Source organism: Pseudorca crassidens, chromosome 3 (assembly GCF_039906515.1).
Source record: "Pseudorca crassidens isolate mPseCra1 chromosome 3, mPseCra1.hap1, whole genome shotgun sequence".
Taxonomy (NCBI): Eukaryota; Metazoa; Chordata; class Mammalia; order Artiodactyla; family Delphinidae; genus Pseudorca; species Pseudorca crassidens.
Genome location: NC_090298.1, coordinates 171,731,046 through 171,749,749, shown reverse-complemented (window position 1 = coordinate 171,749,749; position 18,704 = coordinate 171,731,046). Strand labels below are relative to the sequence as shown.

At 60.3% G+C, this 18,704-nt stretch overlaps 1 non-coding gene across 1 annotated transcript; it reads right to left on the bottom strand.

The window, feature by feature from the left end:
• Positions 1 to 702: 702 nt before the first annotated feature.
• Positions 703 to 828, bottom strand: LOC137222885 (U6atac minor spliceosomal RNA). The gene has a single exon (XR_010942663.1). It is a non-coding gene; the product is annotated as a U6atac minor spliceosomal RNA (small nuclear RNA).
• Positions 829 to 18,704: the final 17,876 nt, after the last annotated feature.

The window sequence follows — 18,704 nt, the reverse complement described above, 5'->3', positions numbered from 1 at the left end:
TCTGATTCTTCTTTTTCTTTTTCACGATAATGTGTATTTATTTACCAGGCATTACTTACATCTAATTTACCACATGTTTTCTTTTTTTATTAGATCTTTATTGGAGTATAATTGCTTCACGATACTATGTTAGTTTCTGTTGTACAACAAAGCAAATCAGCCATGTGCATACACATGTCCCCACATCCCCTCCCTCTTGCGTCTCCCTCCCACCCTCCCTATCCCACCCCTCTAGGTGGTCACAAAGCACCGAGCCGATCTCCCTGTGCTGTGCGGCTGCTTCCCACCAGCCAAGTATTTTACACTTGGTAGTGTATATACGTCGATGCTTCTCTCACTTCGCCCCAGCTTCCCCCTCCCACCCCATGTCCTCAAGTCCATTTTCTATGTCTACCTCTTTATTCCTGCCCCGCAACTAGGTTCATCAGTACCATTTTTTTTTAAAATTTAGATTCCATATTTATGTGTTAGCATACGGTATTTGTTTTTCTCTTTCTGACTTACTTCACGCTGTATGACAGACTCTAGGTCCATCCACCTCATTACAAATAACTCAATTTCGTTTCTTTTTATGGCTGAGTAATATTCCATTGTATATATGTGCCACATCTTCTTCATCCATTCATCTGTCGATGGACATTGAGGTTGGTTCCATGTCCTGGCTATTGTAACTAGTGCTGCAATGAACATTATGGTACACGTCAAAAACAGTGGTTAGATGCCACGAAGTAGGTGGCAATGCCTTAACCGTATGCGTGTTGTCAGGCCCAAGGGCCTCTTCCATCCTGGTCGAGGGGAGTGCTGACCTTCTCTCCTTTCATACAACGCAAATCTCTGATTCTTTACTTGTCCGTCTTCCCCACCGGCTGGGAGTCCCCAGAGTCCCACCATCAGGAGTCTCCCCCGGGACTTGTCATCTGCCACCTGCACAGACACGCGTGCACACACCTGTGTGGAGGAACCCCATGGCCGCGCCCACCTGTGCGCACCCCTGTACCGACACATGCTTGCGTTTGGGGCCTGGATCTCTCAGGGGCCATGCTGTCCATCACTGGTCACCAGCCATGGCCTCGGGGGCCACCACCAAGGTGCAGAGTGGCCCCTCACTCCTGGGGCTGCACTGGGCACAGTGGGGTACCCCCAGGGCAGCCATCGGTAAAGGGGTCCTGTGCATACCCAGAGGATCCCCAAGGGCGGGGGGTCAGGGAAGTGGGAAGGGGGGGGTCCTGAGGTTTCCCCCACATCCTGACGGTCGCTGTCGGGTGGAGCCAGGCCTCCCGGTCGGGGCCCCCTCAGATTCATGGCCGCCCTGGCTTGGGGGCATCAATGCCCACAGTCACAGGAGAGCACCCCACAGCCCTTCCCCTCTGGGCCCCTGAGTCCCTATCTAATCTATGCCACTGTCTCAGGAGAAGCCCCAGGCCACACCCTGGATCCCCGACCACACCCCCCCACCGTGACCGTGACGAGGGGGCTCACGCCTTGCCCTCTGGACTGATGGGGACCACCCTGGCTTTCAGGGGTCCGATCAAGTCCCTTGACCACAGTCACGCAGTGGGTCATGTCACTCGGAGGAAAGGCCACCATCCCGGGGGCTCTGGGGCTCACGTCCCCAGTCTAGGTGCTGCCGCCCCACCCCACCCCCACTTCCCATGTCAATGCCAGTGCCCCCCAGCAAACAGTGAGCACCTACTGTGTGCAGCCAGGGCAGGGCCCTCCCTCTGCCTGTGGCATCAGGGCGAGGACAGTGGGGCCAGCCCCGGTGGGCCCCGGGCCCCATATTTGGTGGGCTTATGGGACACGGGAGGAGGCCTAGGTAATGGGGAAGTGTGGACCAGGGTGCAGGTGGCCAGGCGGCCACTGACAGACAAATAAAAAGCCGGTTCACAGCCCGGCAGCCCCTGAGGAGCCATAAATCACATGCGATGACACACAAGTCAGAAATCAAGTGGCTGCAGCTGGGCTGGTGTGGCTGGTGTGGCTGAGACAGGTGGGGGCGGGGGAAGCCAGGAGCCCCTCCCACCTTCAGTTTCCTCTCCCTGGAGCTGCTGGTGGTGGTCCTTACTGAAACAATACTTGTGAGGATGATTAGGGCTGGGGCTGGGTGTGGACCTGGGACAGGGAGGGGCCTCAAATGCTGGGCACGGGGCAGGTGCAGGACACAGACGGACTGCTGGGCGATTGAGGCATTTCTTCGCCTGATCTTGATGGAGCCTGGGTGGGGCGGGGGGCAGGGGCAAAGGAGATGGGCAGGGGGGGCCACGGGAGGCTTTGGGGCAGGACTGGAGGCCAGGGAGGAGGAGAGGACTCTGGGTGGGGAACTGCTGAGCCCGAGGACCCCGGCTTCCCTTCAGGGAGGTGTCCAAGGGGCCACTGACCCTTCTGTGCCTTCTCTGCTGGAGAAGAAAGCCCACCGTATCCATCCTCTCCACGCTTCCCGGCTCACTTATGGGAGCCTGGAAACTTGGGGTGGAGGCAGGGGTGTGCGGGGCGGGACCCCTCCCCCCTCCCTCTGGGGCCGCCCACCTGACAGCCCCTCACCTGCCCCATTGATCCGGAAATGGAGGCTGAGGCCCGGAGGTGATCGATGGGCCCTAATGGACAATGCAATCCCTGGGGAAGGGGGGGCAGCCGGTGATGGGGGAGGCCTGGGTCCCCCGACAGCAGCCAGGGTCGGGGCCGCCCTGCAAGCCCCTCCCCCAGGAAACACCAGGTCGTGTGGCCTCCCAGTGCAGGGAGGCGAGGGGGGTATTGTCTATGGCACCCCCGTGGCCTCCCAGTGCAGGGACGTGGGGGGTATTGTCTCTGGCACCCGGATCCCTGCACCCGCCGGGCCACTCTCCTCCGTGGCTTCCAGGATTTGTTTGCACCATCCACTGATCCCTCCCCGGGAATCTGAGGCAGGCCTCAGGGGAGTTGCCCCAGCCCTGGCGGGGTTCCTGCGGGGAGGAAGAGGCTAGAGATGTGGTGCTGGATCCCTGGGGGCCCTCGGGCCGGGCTGGGATAGGCCAGAGGACCAGCTGCTTCTCTCACATGGGTTTCCAGCTCTAAGTGCTTAAAAGCCTCCTGCGGCCTCTGGGACCCGCAGGCAGGCGGGCAGGCGGGGGAAGGGCAGCAGGGGCTGAGGCTGGGGGTGCCCCCACCGGAAAAGTCCTAGCCCCTGAGACAGACGGTGCATCCTGGCACGTCTGCCCCCTCCCCCCCTCCAACGCCGCAGAGGCCGAGGTCCTGGACCCCGCACTCCTTCCCCTGCTCAAATCCCTGCTTGGCCCCCAGGTACCCAGGACGAGGCCCCACTCCTCCCGTGAGGCCCTGCCCACTGCGCTCCCCCCTCCCTCCTTTCCTCCCCGCAGATGGGCCCCGAAACCAGCGGCGCGGTTCCCTGCGCTCATCTCACCCTGGAGGGCCAGCTCTGGGCCTCAGTTTCCCTGTTTACAAAGTCGGGGTGTGAGCTCCGGTCTGGAGTAGGGAGGACAGGCCCGGTTTGAGAGCTTTGGCTAAGCTGCCTCCTCCCCTGGGACTCAGTTTCCCCAGCTGTGTGGTGTGGTGCAAGGTCTGGGTCCCAGCCTCCACTCACCCTCTCTCTCCACTGGGACCCCCTGAGGGAGGGGGCGTTTTCCTTTCTGGGCCTCAGTTGACCTCTCTGCGAGCAGATGAGACCCAGCTGAGACCCATTTTACAGATGAGGTGCTGAGGCCAGAGGAGGGGCGGGCCAGCCCCGGGCCCTACAGCTGGGACCCTGCCGTCAGCACGAGGTGGGTGGGGAGGGAGGCAGCCCGCCACCCACCACGGATGAACCACCGCTGTTCTCAGAGCCTCAGTTTGCTAGTCTGGAAAATGGAGCTATAATGGCACACAGAGGGGACTCTGCCTGGGGGTTCTTGATGACCCTTAAGGGCAGGACTTTTGGTTCTCCCCTCCCACCATGGCCCCAGCATCTGGCACAATGTCAGCCAGCCCTCAGCGAATATTTGTTGAATGACTTACTGAGTGTGTTTTTTTTTTTTTTTGGCGGTACGCGGGCCTCTCACTGCTGTGGCCTCTCCCGTCGCGGAGCACAGGCTCCGGACGCGCAGGCTCAGCGGCCATGGCTCACGGGCCCAGCCGCTCCGCTGCATGTGGGATCTCCCCGGACATGGGGCACGAACCCATGTCCCCTGCATCGGCAGGTGGACTCTCAACCACTGCGCCACCAGGGAAGCCCTTACTGAGTGTGTTTTGTACGTGGACTCCAAATCAAGCGCTCTTGCTCCAACAGCGATGCAGGTGCCGGCCTCCTCTAGCGTTTGTTCCTTGGGGGAAGCCCGGGTTTGGGGAGATGTTGGGGAACAGCCTCTCTTGGATGAGGGGGGCAGTGGGGGCGCCGCAGGAGTCAGCTGTGCTGGCTGGCAGATCTTTACATTAAAATGCGTATATACACCAGATAAATAACCCGGTGCACAGCCTCGTGACAGGCGGCATTAAGTCGCCCGGCTGGGGTGGTGGGTGGGGATGCGTCACTGGCTCTGCCCCTTGACCATCCCTCATTCTATCTGCAAACATTCTGGCACCGCTGGAGCCTGCTGTGGACCTGGGCGGGGTGGGGGGGGCGCATCCTGGGAACCTCAGGGAGCGAGATCTGGGTCCAAGACCTGAATTCTGAGCCCTAGGGTTGGCGCCCACGACCTGGTCCTACAGGCCCAGGTTTGAGTGAGACCCCCCCCATCCGCACTGGGGAGACCACCCCCCGCAAGCCATGGTAGCAATGGACGTGGGGCTGGGACAGAACAGGTTTGAATCCAGGCTCAGCCCCTCCTGGGCGGGGGTGGCAGCAGTACTGGCAGCCCCCGTCAAGGTGGATACCAGGGAGACCGCATTTGAGCACAGGGGGAGGCCCCCGTGGGGCCCGCACAGCTGTGGGGTGCCCCCTGGCCCCACCCCTCTGCCTGAGCTCGGCCCAAAGGGGCAGGGGGAGTGGGAAGGGAGTTTTCAATTAAGGAGAAGCTAATCACCCAGCGAGGGCCGTTCTGGGGCCCAGTAAATCTATTATGAAAAGCCTCTAAATGTATGTAAAACCGGCCTCCGACAATCCTGGGATTAGGCAGCCGGGAGGGGAAACCGAGGCGCAGGCTGGCTGGTGGATTAGCGGAGCGAGGCCCCTCGAGGGTTGCAAGGGAGCTATCCCTGGGGGGTGGGGGGCGGGGCAGGCAGAGAGAGAGAGGTCTTCCTCTGCAGAAGCCAGGACCCATTTTCAGCGAGGGAAACTGAGGCCCAGATAGACCAGAGACCCAGAGCGAAGGGGGCCTCTCAGGGCATAAGGGGAGGAGCCGGATCCCAGGGCTATGAGTCCAGGGTCCCTGGAACCCAGGCCTTTTTAAGCGGCTCCTATTCCTTTGTGGTTTCAGAATGGCTTTATTGAGCACCTACTGTTTGCCAAGCCCAGTGCTGAGGCCAAAGAGTGAACAGGAGGGAGGGAGACTGGGGCCCGTGCAGCCAGTGGTCTGGTGGGAGAGAAATGCCCACTGGGGAGCAGCTCTGGGGACCAAAGGGGGAGGAGGCCAATGCGGAAGGCACTCTGGGTAGAAGCAGTAAAGGCCGGAGCCCAGGAAGGCCCGAGGGTGGTGTGGCAGGAGGTTGGCAGAAAGCGAGCTCATCTTTCCTTCTGAGGGTGACAAGGGAGCCCCGTGAGGGATTTTAGCCCAACTGGTCCCCATCCCCCTCCCAGCATTCTTTGCGGAAACTTGACCCCCAAGGACACCTCCCCCTGGGGCTCAGTTTCCCCAGCCTGGTCCCCACACTCCCGCAGACCCCATCCGACCCTCACGCTCCACGAGTCTGCTAATTATCCTGCCCCTGGGCCTTCCTCCAGCTGCTTCCTCCTCCCAGGATCTGTCCCCTCCTGCAGAAACCCTTCCAGGCCTGAGCCAGAGAGTCGGAGGCACGTGGCAGGTAGCCTTGTCTACCGGCCTCGGCAGCAGCCAGCGGGGCCTTCCCTGGTACCCTGGCCTGGCTCCAGTCCAGCCACCTGTGTGTACCTGCCACCCAGGTGCTCGGGAATGAACAGGAGGTGGGTGGTTCCCATGACTCAGCAGGGCCCAGGCCCCCAAATTCCTCCAGGTCACAGGTGAGGCTGTGTTGCTGGTGGGGGCGGGGAGGTCCCAGCGAGGCTGCGTGATGTGAGAGGTGTGTGCGCCTCCCGTGACTCAGTTTCCCCACATCGTCATCAGTGGTGGTTCGGTGCTGTTCCCAGCACTGGGGGCTGTTGGCGGGCTCCCGGCACCCCCCCGCACCGGCCTGGCCGTCAGTCAGGCCCGCGGGGCCCCTTCAAGTCTTCACGGCCCAGCAGCGGTCGCGGGAGGGATTATTCTAGCCTGTCCAGGATGGACTCAAGTGGAACCGACGCTGACGAGCGGAACGCGCCCCCGCGGGCCTAGCCTGCCGGCCTTTGTCTGCCGCAGGCCCCGCCCGCGCGCCGGCCCAGACGCCGTCTCTAGTGCCGCACACTCAGCTGTGGCCCCTGCCGGGTGAGGCTGGCACAAAACCCCAGCAGACCCTCAGCAGAGAGGCTTCCGGCCCAGTGGCCCAGCTGAGTCCCTTCCCAGCCTCAGTTTCCTCATCTGTAGCATGGGCGCGCCTGCCGGGGCTGCCCATGGGTCATTTGGGGATTGACGGGGGCCGTGTGGGCAGAGGCAGCTGGGGGGCAGACACCCTCCCTGAGCTGCCTCAGTTTTCCCAGGGGTGCTCGGCCCGGCCCTCTGGCCAGTCCCTCCACAGAGCCTTTGTCCAGGAAATTCGAGGTGGCAGGGAGAACGGATCTGCTCGAGGCCTGAAAGGGGCTGAGGCAAATGCTGTTGACCCCTGACCCCGGCCCCCTAATCCCGGGGTTGAGGCCCTCACTGGGAGCGACCCTGAGAGATGGGCCAGGGTGTGACCCCCGCCCCAGGCACCAAGGGGGGGCTTCCGGGTCAGGGTCACAGGGGCTTCAGGGAACACGGCTGCCCCATTGGCCACGTGTCTGGTCACCACCCCGCAGAGGCCCGTGGGAGAAACTGAGGGCAGGCAGAGCCCTTGGAAGCCCCCAGGCCCTGCTGCCTCTAGGCTGGTGACCAGAGGCCAGCAGCTGCCCTCTCTGAGCCTGAAAATAGGAAGGTCACAGGCAGCTCGGGCGTATTGGAAGGCATCCCACAGCCATGCTGGGTGTTGGGCTCCTAACTGGCTCTGTGCCTCAGTGTACCCCTCTGGGCTGGGGGATGGCTAAGGATGGCTCCCGTGTCCCCTCTGGGAAGGCCCCAGGAGACCCTGGCCTGGAGTGTGGGAGGGACTTTCTGACCGGACTGCTGTACCCTGCTCTAGACTCCTCCATAACTCCCACTGTCTTCAAGACAGTTTCCCCACCTGGACAAGGGCCTCAGAAACAGTGGCAAATGCTTTGGCCATTGAGCTCTGTGACCTGGGTTCAAATATCAGTTCCCCACCCCCCAGGGTGAGTCCCACTCTGTTGGCGTGGGTGTGGGTGAGCCGTCTTCCTTTCTGGGCCTCCCCCGGTGGTTACGGGGGATAGTAACACCAGGGTTGTTGTGAAGATAAAATGAGGAACCGCACTAATCAGGCTGAGCCCAGGGCTAGGCATACAGCAGGCGCTCAATAGATGCAGCTCAGGACGTTGCTGACTTCAGCCCTGGCTCCAGTCCTGACCTTGGGCCACCATGGAGGAGCATTTTGCCTCTTTCTGCTTCTACCGACCCGGCAGGGCTGGCTGAGGAGAAACTAAGACACTGAATAACCAGATGCTTGTTAAATGCTTGAGGAAGAACGGGGTGAAGGCATGAGGAGAGGGGGGTGTCCCCGCTTCTGGCAGCTGTGGCGACTTAGCCTTCCGGCTCCTTGGAGGCCGCCGCTAGGAGCCTTCAGTGAAGATTAAATGATTCTCCACTGCTGGCTGGGATGCATTCGCACGCCCGGGCGCCCCTGGGCTCCCCAGTGGCCGCGTGTCTGTTCCACCCTGCCGAGCTGTTCCCCACAATCAATTTCAATTTGGCCTGGTCTCTGCCTCTGCAGCCTGGCCCTCCTCGGGGGCTGGGGTCGGGGTGGGGGACGTGGTGGCTTCCTCAGCCTGCCCCACCAGGTCCCGGGCACCTGCGCCTGGTGCCAAGAGGACTCTGCAGTTGCTGCCCCTTTCTGGGCCTCGGTTTCCCGGGAATAATGAAATGGGGGGAGGGAGCCTGGGGCCAGACCTGTTTCATCAGACCTCCTGCATTTCTTGAGTGCCAGCTGTGCGCCTGATCCCAGGCGGAACACTGGGGACATAGTGGGAACCAAAGTAGACAAAACTGAGCTGGAGTTAATCAGTAAGGGGACTCTCAGGCATTGGGCGGGGGGGGGGGGGGGGGGGGGAGCACGTGCAAAGGCCCTGAGGCAGCAGGAGCATAGGGCCTTGGAAGAGCACGAGGAGACCCGTGTGGCAGGAGCAGGTAAGGAGCGGGGAGCAGAGGGAGCATGGATGAGCCTGGTGACAATATGACTCAATGCTAATCAACAGCCAACATTTATTTAGTGCCTACTGTATGCCTCATCTCCCTCACAACTACACGATGATCAACTACCCTATGATCCGGAAACTGAGGCCATGAGAGGTGGGGGCTGCTGGCCAAGTTTACTGACGGCGCAGAGCTGGGGTTTGGTCCCAGCTCAGATCTGTCCTACAGTCCCAGGCAGGACGGTGGTGGGGATCGTCCGTCCCTGTGCAGTGGACTCTCAGCCACCACCTCCGCACCCCCATCCACGTACCCCTCTCCTCACCCCACTATTTGGGGACTCCAGGGCCCCCACAATTTCTGGGGTGAGGAAGGACATAAATGGGGTCCGGAGTCGGTGGACTTTGGTTTGAACCAAAGGTCTGGGTGACCTTGGGGCATGCCTGTCCCTTTCGTGCCTCGGTTTCCCCACCTTGTAACAAGAGACCGTGGGAGACTCTTCCCTCTCAGAGTAAGGGGTGGGGTATGAAGCTCCACCTCTCCTGGCTGTGAACCCCGCCCCCCACCCTCGCAGTCCTGCTCCGGCCTGTGCACCTGGCAGGGGGCGACCCCCACTGTGCGCCCCGGGGACCCCCCCCCCGGGCCCCGACCCTGCTGTGCATCTGGCGGCCCCACGCCCTCCCTGGGCCCCGACACCAGCTGTGCACCCGGGGCCCCGCGCGCCCCGTGGGCCCCGACCCCGGCTGTGCGCCTGGCGGCCCGCGCCCTCCCTGGGCCCCGCGTGGCTCCGGCTCCGGCCGCCGCTAGGTGGAGCAAGGAGGCCGGTGGAGACGCGGCGCGGGCGGACACGCGGTCCGGAGCTGCGGAGGCCCTGAGCGGACGCTGCTGGGTGGACGCCCGCGACCACTCCGCGCTCGAGCCCCCTGCCCTGCAAACAGAGACCCTGACAGGGAAGCGCCGCCCGCGGCCCGGACACCCTGCGAGGGGTAAGCGCGGGAGCAGAAGGGGCGGGGTCCAGAGCGCGCACGCGGTGAGGACCCGTCCGACCTTGACCCCTGACCCCCTGACCCGGCCGCCGCGCGGATGCCGCTGTGTAAACCGGCGCACAGTTCAGACTCGGCAGCTCACAGCTAACGCCCGCAGCCTGGCAGCGGCGCGAGTAGCCGGCTGGGGAGGCTGAGGCTGGGTGCCCGTCAGCGTGCAGGGGCTGCGAGGGTCCTTTTGAGTTAGGGCGCTGCTGAGGCTGGGTGGGTCTTCTCAGGTCCTCAGGACCCCCTCCTCACCCCCAGGCGAGGACCCAGGTTGGCTTCTCTGAGGAGGTGGCGTTGCAGCTGAAACCTGGGGCATGAGGGATACTGGGCAGATTGAGTGTCCTGCACAGAGCGGGCAGCTTCTCCCCGCCCCAAGGTGGACCACAGGCTGGGCGGCAGAGGCGGAGCAGGGCTGCCTCCACCCCAGGCCTTTGTAGGCTACGAAGGGTAGGAGGGACTTGAATTCTGTGCAGAGAGCACTGGGGAGCCATGGTGGGTGAGGACGGGAGGGTGATATGGTCTAAGTTACTTTGTTTCCCAGTTCCCTCCAGCTGCCTGGGCACAGGCAGGAGTGGGGGCCCAGCAGGGCCAGGGGGCCCTGGGTGGGGTCCAGGTGGGGCCTGGCAGGGACGGAGCCGCAGGGTTCAAGCTGTGGACAACCAGAGTGGGCTCAGGTGTCAGCCACCGGCCCCAGGCTGTCCCCTGTCTGCCAGAGCCTCAGGGTCGTATCTGACCCTCGACTGGAACCCCAAGCCTGCCCCGTGCCCGCCTCCTGCCTCTGCCAGCTCCACCTGCCGCCTGAGGAGTGGCTTCTGGCTTCATCCCTCTTTTTTTTTTTTTTTTGAGTATAGTTGCTTTACGATGTTGTTTACGATGTTGTTAGTTTCTGCTGTATGGCTTCATCCTCTTGGAAGACCCATCTCTCAGAAAAGGAAACTGAGGCACAGAGGGTTTGGTCATTCACAGCATATGTGGGGCTCCCTCTGCGTGATTAGCTCATATGGGACCCGCTTTTGTGTAATTAGCACTTTTGCGACCCCTTTTATGTAATTAGCACATGTGAGTCCCCTTCTGTGTAATTAGCACATATGGCGCTCCCTCTGTGTAATTAGCACATCTGGGATTCCTCTTCTGTACAATTGGCACATTTGCGGTGCTTCCTCTGTGCAGTTAGCACATTGTGGTCCCCTTCTGTGTAATGAGCACACCTGGGTCCCTCCTTCGGTATGATTAGCCCGTCTAGTGGCCATTTCCCATGTCCTGGGCCCCAGGAAGGCCACATTGCCCTGGCAGCCGTTCTTGTTTTCATTGTGGGGAGGTGTCCCCCGCAAAGCACTGGCTTCTATCCTTCCCCAGCATGCCATCTACTGTGGGGTGGCACTGGGGTTCCAGCGTCTTTCAGCCGCCCTGCTCCGCCCCTGAACCTTCTCCCCAGGCGCTTCTCTATGCGGGTTCACGGCGCACGGAGAGTAAGGAATCTGGCCCCGTAGGCCGCCCCTCCTCCTTGCTCACTCCAACCCAGCTATCCTGTTGTTCTTTGGAACACATGAATCTTGTGCCTGCCTCAGGGCCTTTGCACAGGTCTGTTCCCTTCCCGTGTGTGACAACCCTTGGCCAATCCGGTGAAGGGCAGCCCCACGGGGCACACCCTCCCCCATGTGTCGACCCCATTCTCACTTTCAGTTCAACAATATTTATTACAAAGAGGCTGGGGGATTGTGCCCCACTGCCTCCAGAAAGTTACGGTCGAGTACAGGAGGCAAATGTGTTTGAAAAAGGACGGCTTCGTACACTGATGGAGTGAGCGGTACATGCTTACCCAGAAGACCCAGTGATTCTCTTGTTTCTAATTGAGGTGTGATTCACATACCACATACTTCATCCATTCAAAGTGTGCAGTTCAGTGTTTTCAAGTCCATTCACAGTGTGGTGCAACCATGACTTCTGTCTAATTCCAGAAAATTCCATCACCCCAAAAGAAACCCTGTCCGCATAAGCAGTCACCCCCCACCCTCCCCCAGCCCCTGACAACCAGGAACCCACGCTCTGTGTCTGTGGATTGGCCCGTTCTGGACGTTTCCCATCAGTGGAATCACACACCGTGTGTCCTTCTGTGTCTGGCTTCTCTCACTGAGCATCGTGGTCTCAGGGTCCATCCACACTGTAGCGTCAGGGCTTCACCCCTTTTCGTGGATGAGTGATGCTCCCGTGCGTGGATATTCCCATTTTGTCCTGTCCTCTTCTCCGTGTTGGTCAGGGTGCCGATGAGATTCGTGTCTGAACATCGTATGTAGGCAGCCCGATTCGTTCCTTCCTCCCTGTGGGCCAGCACACCCAGGCCGGGGTCCCACAGGGATCTGCCTCCTCCCTGACCCCCGTGTCTGTCCCCATCTTGTACAACACACATGGCATCTGCCCCTTCCCTCATCCACGACTCTGCTCTGGGTCAGGGCGGTTAACTACCCCGCACTGCCTGCTTCCTGGGGCAACCAGGGCACTTTTCAAAACCCCAAGTCAAACCGTGACCCTCCCCTGCCTATATCCAAGGCTCCCCACTGCCCTCAGGGTTAATCCGAATTCCAGGGCATGGCCGGACATTCCCGCGGCCACACGGCGAGGCCAGTTGATCCTCAGGAGGGTCCCGGCTCGGATAGGAAGGGTAGGGTGGGCGACAGCTGGGGGATGTGGCACTGGCCCCATTTTCCGAGTAAGGAGACGGAGGTTCAGGGGATGCGGCATAAGTCAGGGTCCAGAGACGCTTCTCAGCTGCATGAAATGATGTCAGCTGAACCCCTAGATGCCCAGAACCCGCTGCCCCCCGCCCGGCACTCCTGCCCGGAAGGAGTGGCCCTTATGGGTGGCTGAGCATCCTATTGCTGCTTCCGGAGGTGCTGAGGTGGGGAGGGGGGTTGTCAGAGACCCTCAGACCTGCGGGAACACCGCTGGCCTAATGAGAGTCCCCAGGGCCCCCGGCTGGCCTGCTGTCCCTCTGCCCCCACCCTAGTGGGATTGAGACTTTTGTAGTTAATAGGGAACGAGGAGGCTCCCACGTAGAGAATAGAGGAGAGGGCTTAGAGGGGCCTTTGTGAGCCAGGCCGGCGATGATGAAAGCACCGTGAAATCCGTGGTGTCACCATTGCCCCGTGACCATGACAGGCTCCTTTACTTGAAGAAAAGAAGGGAAAAATCCCCAAACAGTTATATGTGTGCATGTGAACGTACATGTATGTACGTGCCCTGAGGCTGCGTCCCTGAGGTGCCATCTCAGCAGAGGGCTCACCCCTGGGGCCCCTACACCAGGCACAGTGTCTGAGATACCAGGTAGTTTTAGCAGCCAGGAGTTCCAGGGTTTTCAGTGCTGGGCCTGAGTCAGAGGCCATTCATCACCAAGGGCAGGGAGCCCTGCCCGCAGCTTGCTGCTCCCTGCTTGCATGCCTCTGGAGACGGGAAGCTCACTACCTTGCAAGGCTTCCAGACAAGGCCTCCTTGCATGTGGCCCTGGGTGAGGGCGAAGTTGTGCCTTACCTGGGGTGGACTTCCAAAGTCAGGGAGGAATGGGACACAGGGCAGGAGGGCATGTCATGGTTTTAACAACATTATTGAGATACATACCTTACAGTTCATTCATTTAAAGTGTATGACTCATTTGTTTTACTATATTCACAAGATTATGTGTCCATCAGCACAGTCGATTCTAGAACATTTTCATCCTTCCTAAAAGAAGCCCCGCTCCCATCAGCAGTCACCCCAGCCCCTGACAGCCAGGAACCCACTCTCTGTCTCTGTGGATTTGCCTGTTCTGGACGTTTCCCATCAGTCAGTGGTGTCACACACTGTGTGTCCTTCTGTGTCTGGCTTCTCTCACAGCGTCGTGTTCTCAAGGTCCGTCCACGTGGTAGCGAGTGTCAGGGCTTCTCTCCTTTACGTGGCTGAGTAATGTTCCCGTGTGTGGAGGGACCACGTGGTGTTTATCTCTTCACCACTGAGAGACACTTGGGCTGTTTCCCACTCTGTTGGAGTTCATGATGGGAGTTCATGTTCTTTTTTAAAAAAAAATTTATTTATTTATTTATTTTTGGCTGCGTTGGGTCCTTGTTGCTGTGCACGGGCTTTCTCTAGTTGCGGCGAGTGGGGGCTACTCTTCTTTGCGGTGCGCGGGCTTCTCATTGCGGTGGCTTCTCTTGTTGCGGAGCATGGGCTCTAGGTGCCTGGGCTTCAGTAGTTGTGGCACGTGGGCTCAGTACTTGTGGCTCGCGGGCTCTAGAGCGCAGGCTCAGTAGTTGTGGCGCATGGGCTTAGTTGCTCCGCGGCATGTGGGATCTTCCCGGACCGGGGCACGAACCCGTGTCCCCTGCATCAGCAGGCGGATTCTTAACCACTGCGCCACCAGGGAAGCCCTAGGGGATGCTGTTCTTTTTTTTTTTTGCGGTACACGGGCCTCTCACTGTTGTGGCCTCTCCCGTTGTGGAGCACAGGCTCCGGACGCGCAGGCTCAGCGGCCATGGCTCACGGGCCCAGCCGCTCTGCGGCATGTGGGATCTTCCCGGACCGGGGCACGAACCCGTGTCCCCTGCATCGGCAGGCGGACTCTCAACCACTGCGCCACCAGGGAAGCCCAAGGGGATGCTGTTCTTGAAAACCCTTTAATCATCCCTTGCCTTGTGCATGAAACCCTCACACAACGTCAAGGCCCACCAAGGCCAAAAGTATAGTGCGGGTCAGGGCATCTGCAGCTCCGGGAAAAAGCCTCATGCGGGGTCAGGGGCATGGACCCCGAGTCTCTCCGGGTGACCCTGCCCTGACCCCGGTGTCTCCATTGGCCAAAGGGCTTTAACAGCACCTAATGTGTTCACGTCACACTGGGACAGCGCCTGTGCCCGGACCTGCTTTTCACTTAAAGGCAACTGCGCAGGGGGTCCTGGCTTGCATGCTCCCACAGATGGGGGTCTCACCACCGCTCTTGTTGGAGGGCAATCTGGGCATGTGGAGGGGGTGTCCCAGCATCCACGACCCCTCGGTTTTCTGTCCAGAAATCCAGGAATGCCACTTTCCTCCTCTGGTCCCCGACCTTGGAGGGGTGGTCCCAGAGGAGTGAGTTCGCACCTGCTGTTCAGAGGTGGGGATGGCAGGGGATGGAGTCCCTGAGCCCGACCTGGGGGTGGGTAGCACCCACCTGATGCCTAAAGGTGGGGCCCCTAAAGCCCCATTGTCCGCTGGCTAGGCAGCTGGCAGGTTCCGGGCCCTCCCTGGAAGCTGCCCCGCTCTGCCTGGGGCGCCAGGTGACCTGCGTTCCAGTCCTCAAGGAGGAGGGGTTGCATAAGTCCCTGCCCTTGTATCCATCTCCTTCTTTTCCTGAAGGAGATCTCAGAGACAGAGTGGAGACTGCTGGACAGAGGCCAGAGAGGACGGGGGCCAAAGGCCACACGATGGGTGGGAGACACAGAGACCCAGAGAGGGACAGACCCAGAGGGACACAGGAGGAGCCGGGGCTGGGGACGATGTTGCCAGGCCAGCGGCCTCACTCCTGGGCCCCCTGAGCCCAGCAGCTGCCCGAACCCCACGCCCTGGCTGTTCGGATGGCTCCGTTCTGTGGCCTTGGGCGGGCAGCCGCATGACTCCTCTGAGTCTGGGGTTGAGGGTGAGCTGATGCTGCCGCCCCGGGGGCCTAGGGGCTGCCTCATGTCCACTCCCAGTGTCCCGAAGCTCTGGGGTGGCCCCATCTGTGAGCACCTGCCATATGCCAGGAGCGGCCGTAGGGACTCAGGAAAGGGCTCAGACACCCTTGGGTTCTGCTGGCCCCAAGCGTCCCAGGCCCCCAGGAAGGGCCTCCTGGCCTGACTCTGGATCTAAGGGGGGGGCCTTCTATTTTGTTTTTGGGCTGCACCATGCGGGATCTTAGTTCCCCGACCAGGGATTGAACCTGTGCCCTTGGCAGTGAAAGTGAGGAGTCCTAACCACTGGACCGCCAGGGTAGTCCCTAAGAGGGGCCCCTCTTAATGTCAGGTCCCAATATTTCAGACGGTGGAGCCTCAGGCACTGCCCTCGGCACGCTCACGGCATCTCCCCAGACCTCGCAGGGAAGGGTGAGAGGCTGAGGGTTCGGTGCAGAGTGGGGCGGAGGAGGGAGGGCCCACACCTACTGACGTGCTGTTATGAGTGGAATCGTGTCCCCAGAGAGATGTGTCCAAGCCCCAACCCCTGGAATGGAACCGTGTATGGAAATAGGGTCCTTGCAGATGTGATCAAGTGAAGATGAGGTCAATAGAGTGACCCCTCACCCAGTGGCTGGTATCATAACGCATAATACGTGTGCATTCATTGAGCACCGACTGTGTGCTCTGGGTGTAGGGGAGCAGCAGGAAAAGAGAGACCTGTTCCCTTGGCCTCAGTTTCCACCTTCAGACATTGGGGTAACTGGGTGGTTATGGGTCCAGTGAGTCTGTATTTGTAAAGCGCCTGGAACCGTGTGTGGCACAGAATCCATGTGCATCGTGTCTGAACATGAAATGAAATTTTAAAAGATAATACAATAAAAATGAAGACAGAGCTGGTGCCTGTCCTCAGGGAGCCGGCAGTCTGTGAGCTCCAAAAGCTGCCTGGATCTCTCTCTGCCTCAATCTCTCCCTGTCTGTCTCAACAAGCTCTAAGGGAAGGAACGGGAGGCCTTCTGAGAGGAAGTGTCATTTGAGCTGAAAGGAGAGGAGTGTCTTGAGGTGACTTTAGGCAGAAGACACAGCAAGTGCAAAGGCCCTGAGATGGGGGACAGCCAGGTGTGTTTGCAGGTCTTCTGGGCAGCTGGTGTGATGGGCAGCGGGGGAGGCTGGTGTGGGGAGGCCAGTGAGGGCTTGGGGGACCTCAGGGAGGAGTTTGGTTTCCCCCCCGAGGTCCCTGGGGAGCCATGGCAGAGTTTGGAGCAGGGGAGGGACGTGATCCGATGGTGGGCCCATCAGGGGGGCCAGGCACACAGGGCTGCCTGGAGCTGGGGGCAGGAGCCCAGGGCAGAAATCCTGCCAACAGGAACTTAGAGGAAAACTTCTCCTCCCCGACCTCGTTTCCTTGTTTCCCTCACTGTTTAAGGAATTGGAGGGAGGGGCCTGGGGGTTGGTTCCTGTGCCTGGTGGCGAGGGTCCTGGTACCCGAAGCCACTCTCCATTGTGTGTGTGGGTGGCCCAGCTGAGCCAGCCGCCCCTTCCCGCCCTCAGCCCTTGTGTGACCGCTGAGGGAGCACCGGGCCCAGTGATGACCCCGGGCCTTGACCGGCTGCAGCCCCGTCCTGGGCAATAGAGGGGGGCCTGGTTTGCACACTGACCAGCGCGTCCCTGTGCCTGGTGTGGCCGTGGCTCTGCTCGGGGAACTGCCCCTTACGGGCTCCAGCACGGCCAGCCAGTCACCTCCACCTGCTGGGTTCTGCCGTGTCCAGTGTACAGACGGGGAGACTGAGGCTGGGGCGCCAATCTTGGCCCGACTGTGTCTTGGGCTGTCCGGGCAGCGTTTGCTGATTCCCAGGCCCACCCCAGCCCAGAGCATGCATTTCTAACACCCTCTCCCAGGACACCGTTCCCTCCTCAAGTCTGGGACACGGTGGAGCACCTAGATTGAAATTCTCAGGCCGTGAGCACCAGCAGAGAAATCCATAATGTATTGTTTAGACAGATGCCTTTAAACCATGGCGGGGCGGGAGGTGGGGATGGCAAGGAGGGGGGCTGCATTGGGACGGTCACCCTTTCTTCCTGCACAAAGGTCAGCCACAGACCGTTGCCAAGGCAACGGCCGGCTTAAAGATGGAGGCTTAAGGAGAAGAGACGATTCCCCTCCCCGAGGTGCCCCGTGCGAGGGCCCTGGCTGCGAGCTCTGGGGGCAGGGGGCCTCGGGAGGCTGGGGGCTTGAGCACAGCGAGGTGGGGCATGGGGGCCCTGGGAGGAACGTGGGGACGGAGAAGATCTCAGCCCCGCCCTGGCTGGGGCCGGGGCCTGCTGAGACCTCCGTGAGCCTCGGTGTTCTGGGCTGTGAAGTGGGACACACACCCCCTCCCCGGACTGGTCTGGTATGGAGTCACTTGCAGAGTCCCGAGCCCTGCAGCGCCTCAGACACAGCAGTCAGGGCCTGGGGCTTGGCTGGCGTCCCAGTCTCCCGCAAGTGCATTGTGTCTGGGCAGTGCCCAGGGGGATGAGCTGGGGCTTGGGAGAGGCCACGGGTCTCCTTCTCCCCTTCCTGGGCCTGGGGCAGGGACCCAGCAGCCCCTCTGGGTCTGAAGCAGATGCGAGGCGAAGATTTGCAAACGCGAGAGCAGCGATGCCGCTGGAGAAGGCCCCCCAGCAGGAAGGGTGGGCCTGGGACCCTCATCAGCAGCCACTTCTGACTCTGTGGGCTCTGAGGTCCTTCGCAGCTAGCAGGGGTGGACGTGAGCTGACCTCAGCTTGGGGACCACAGCCGTGACTGACATTACTTTTTCACTGTCACATAAAAACGGCATTGTTGGGCTTCCCTGGTGGCGCAGTGGTTGAGAGTCCGCCTGCCGATGCAGGGGACACGGGTTCGTGCCCCGGTCCGGGAAGATCCCACATGCTGCAGAGCGGCTGGGCCCGTGAGCCATGGCCGCTGAGCCTGCGCGTCCGGAGCCTGTGCTCCGCAACGGGAGAGATCACAACAGTGAGAGGCCCGTGTACCGCAAAAACAAAAAAAAAAACAAAAAAAAACCGGCATTGTCTGCACAGACCTCTCTCCCCGGAGAGAACTTTGAACACAGGTGCGAGCTTCCTGGCGGGCTACAGACTTTTACGATGGCTTTAGTTAGCAGTGACCATGCCTGACTTCTGTGATGCAAAGAACAGAAATTAGGAAGGCAACCTTTTAATTGAGATGAACTTCACACAACATAAAATTAATCATTTTAAGACAAAAAATTCAGTGGGATTTTGGACATTCACAAGGTTGTGCAACCATCACCTCTAACTCCAGAACATTCCATCACCCCGAAAGGAAGCCTGTCCTCATAAGCAGTCAACCCCCCAACCCCTCCCCAGCCCCTGACAACCAGGAACCCACTCTCTGTGTCTGTGGATCTGCCTGTTCTGGATGTTTCCCATCAATGGAATCACACACAGTGGGTCCTTCTGTGTCTGGCTTCTCTCACTGAGCATCGTGTTCTCAGGGTCCATCTATATCGTAGCAGGTGTCAGAATCTCCATCTTTTTTTTTTCCTTTTTTTTTTTTAAATTTA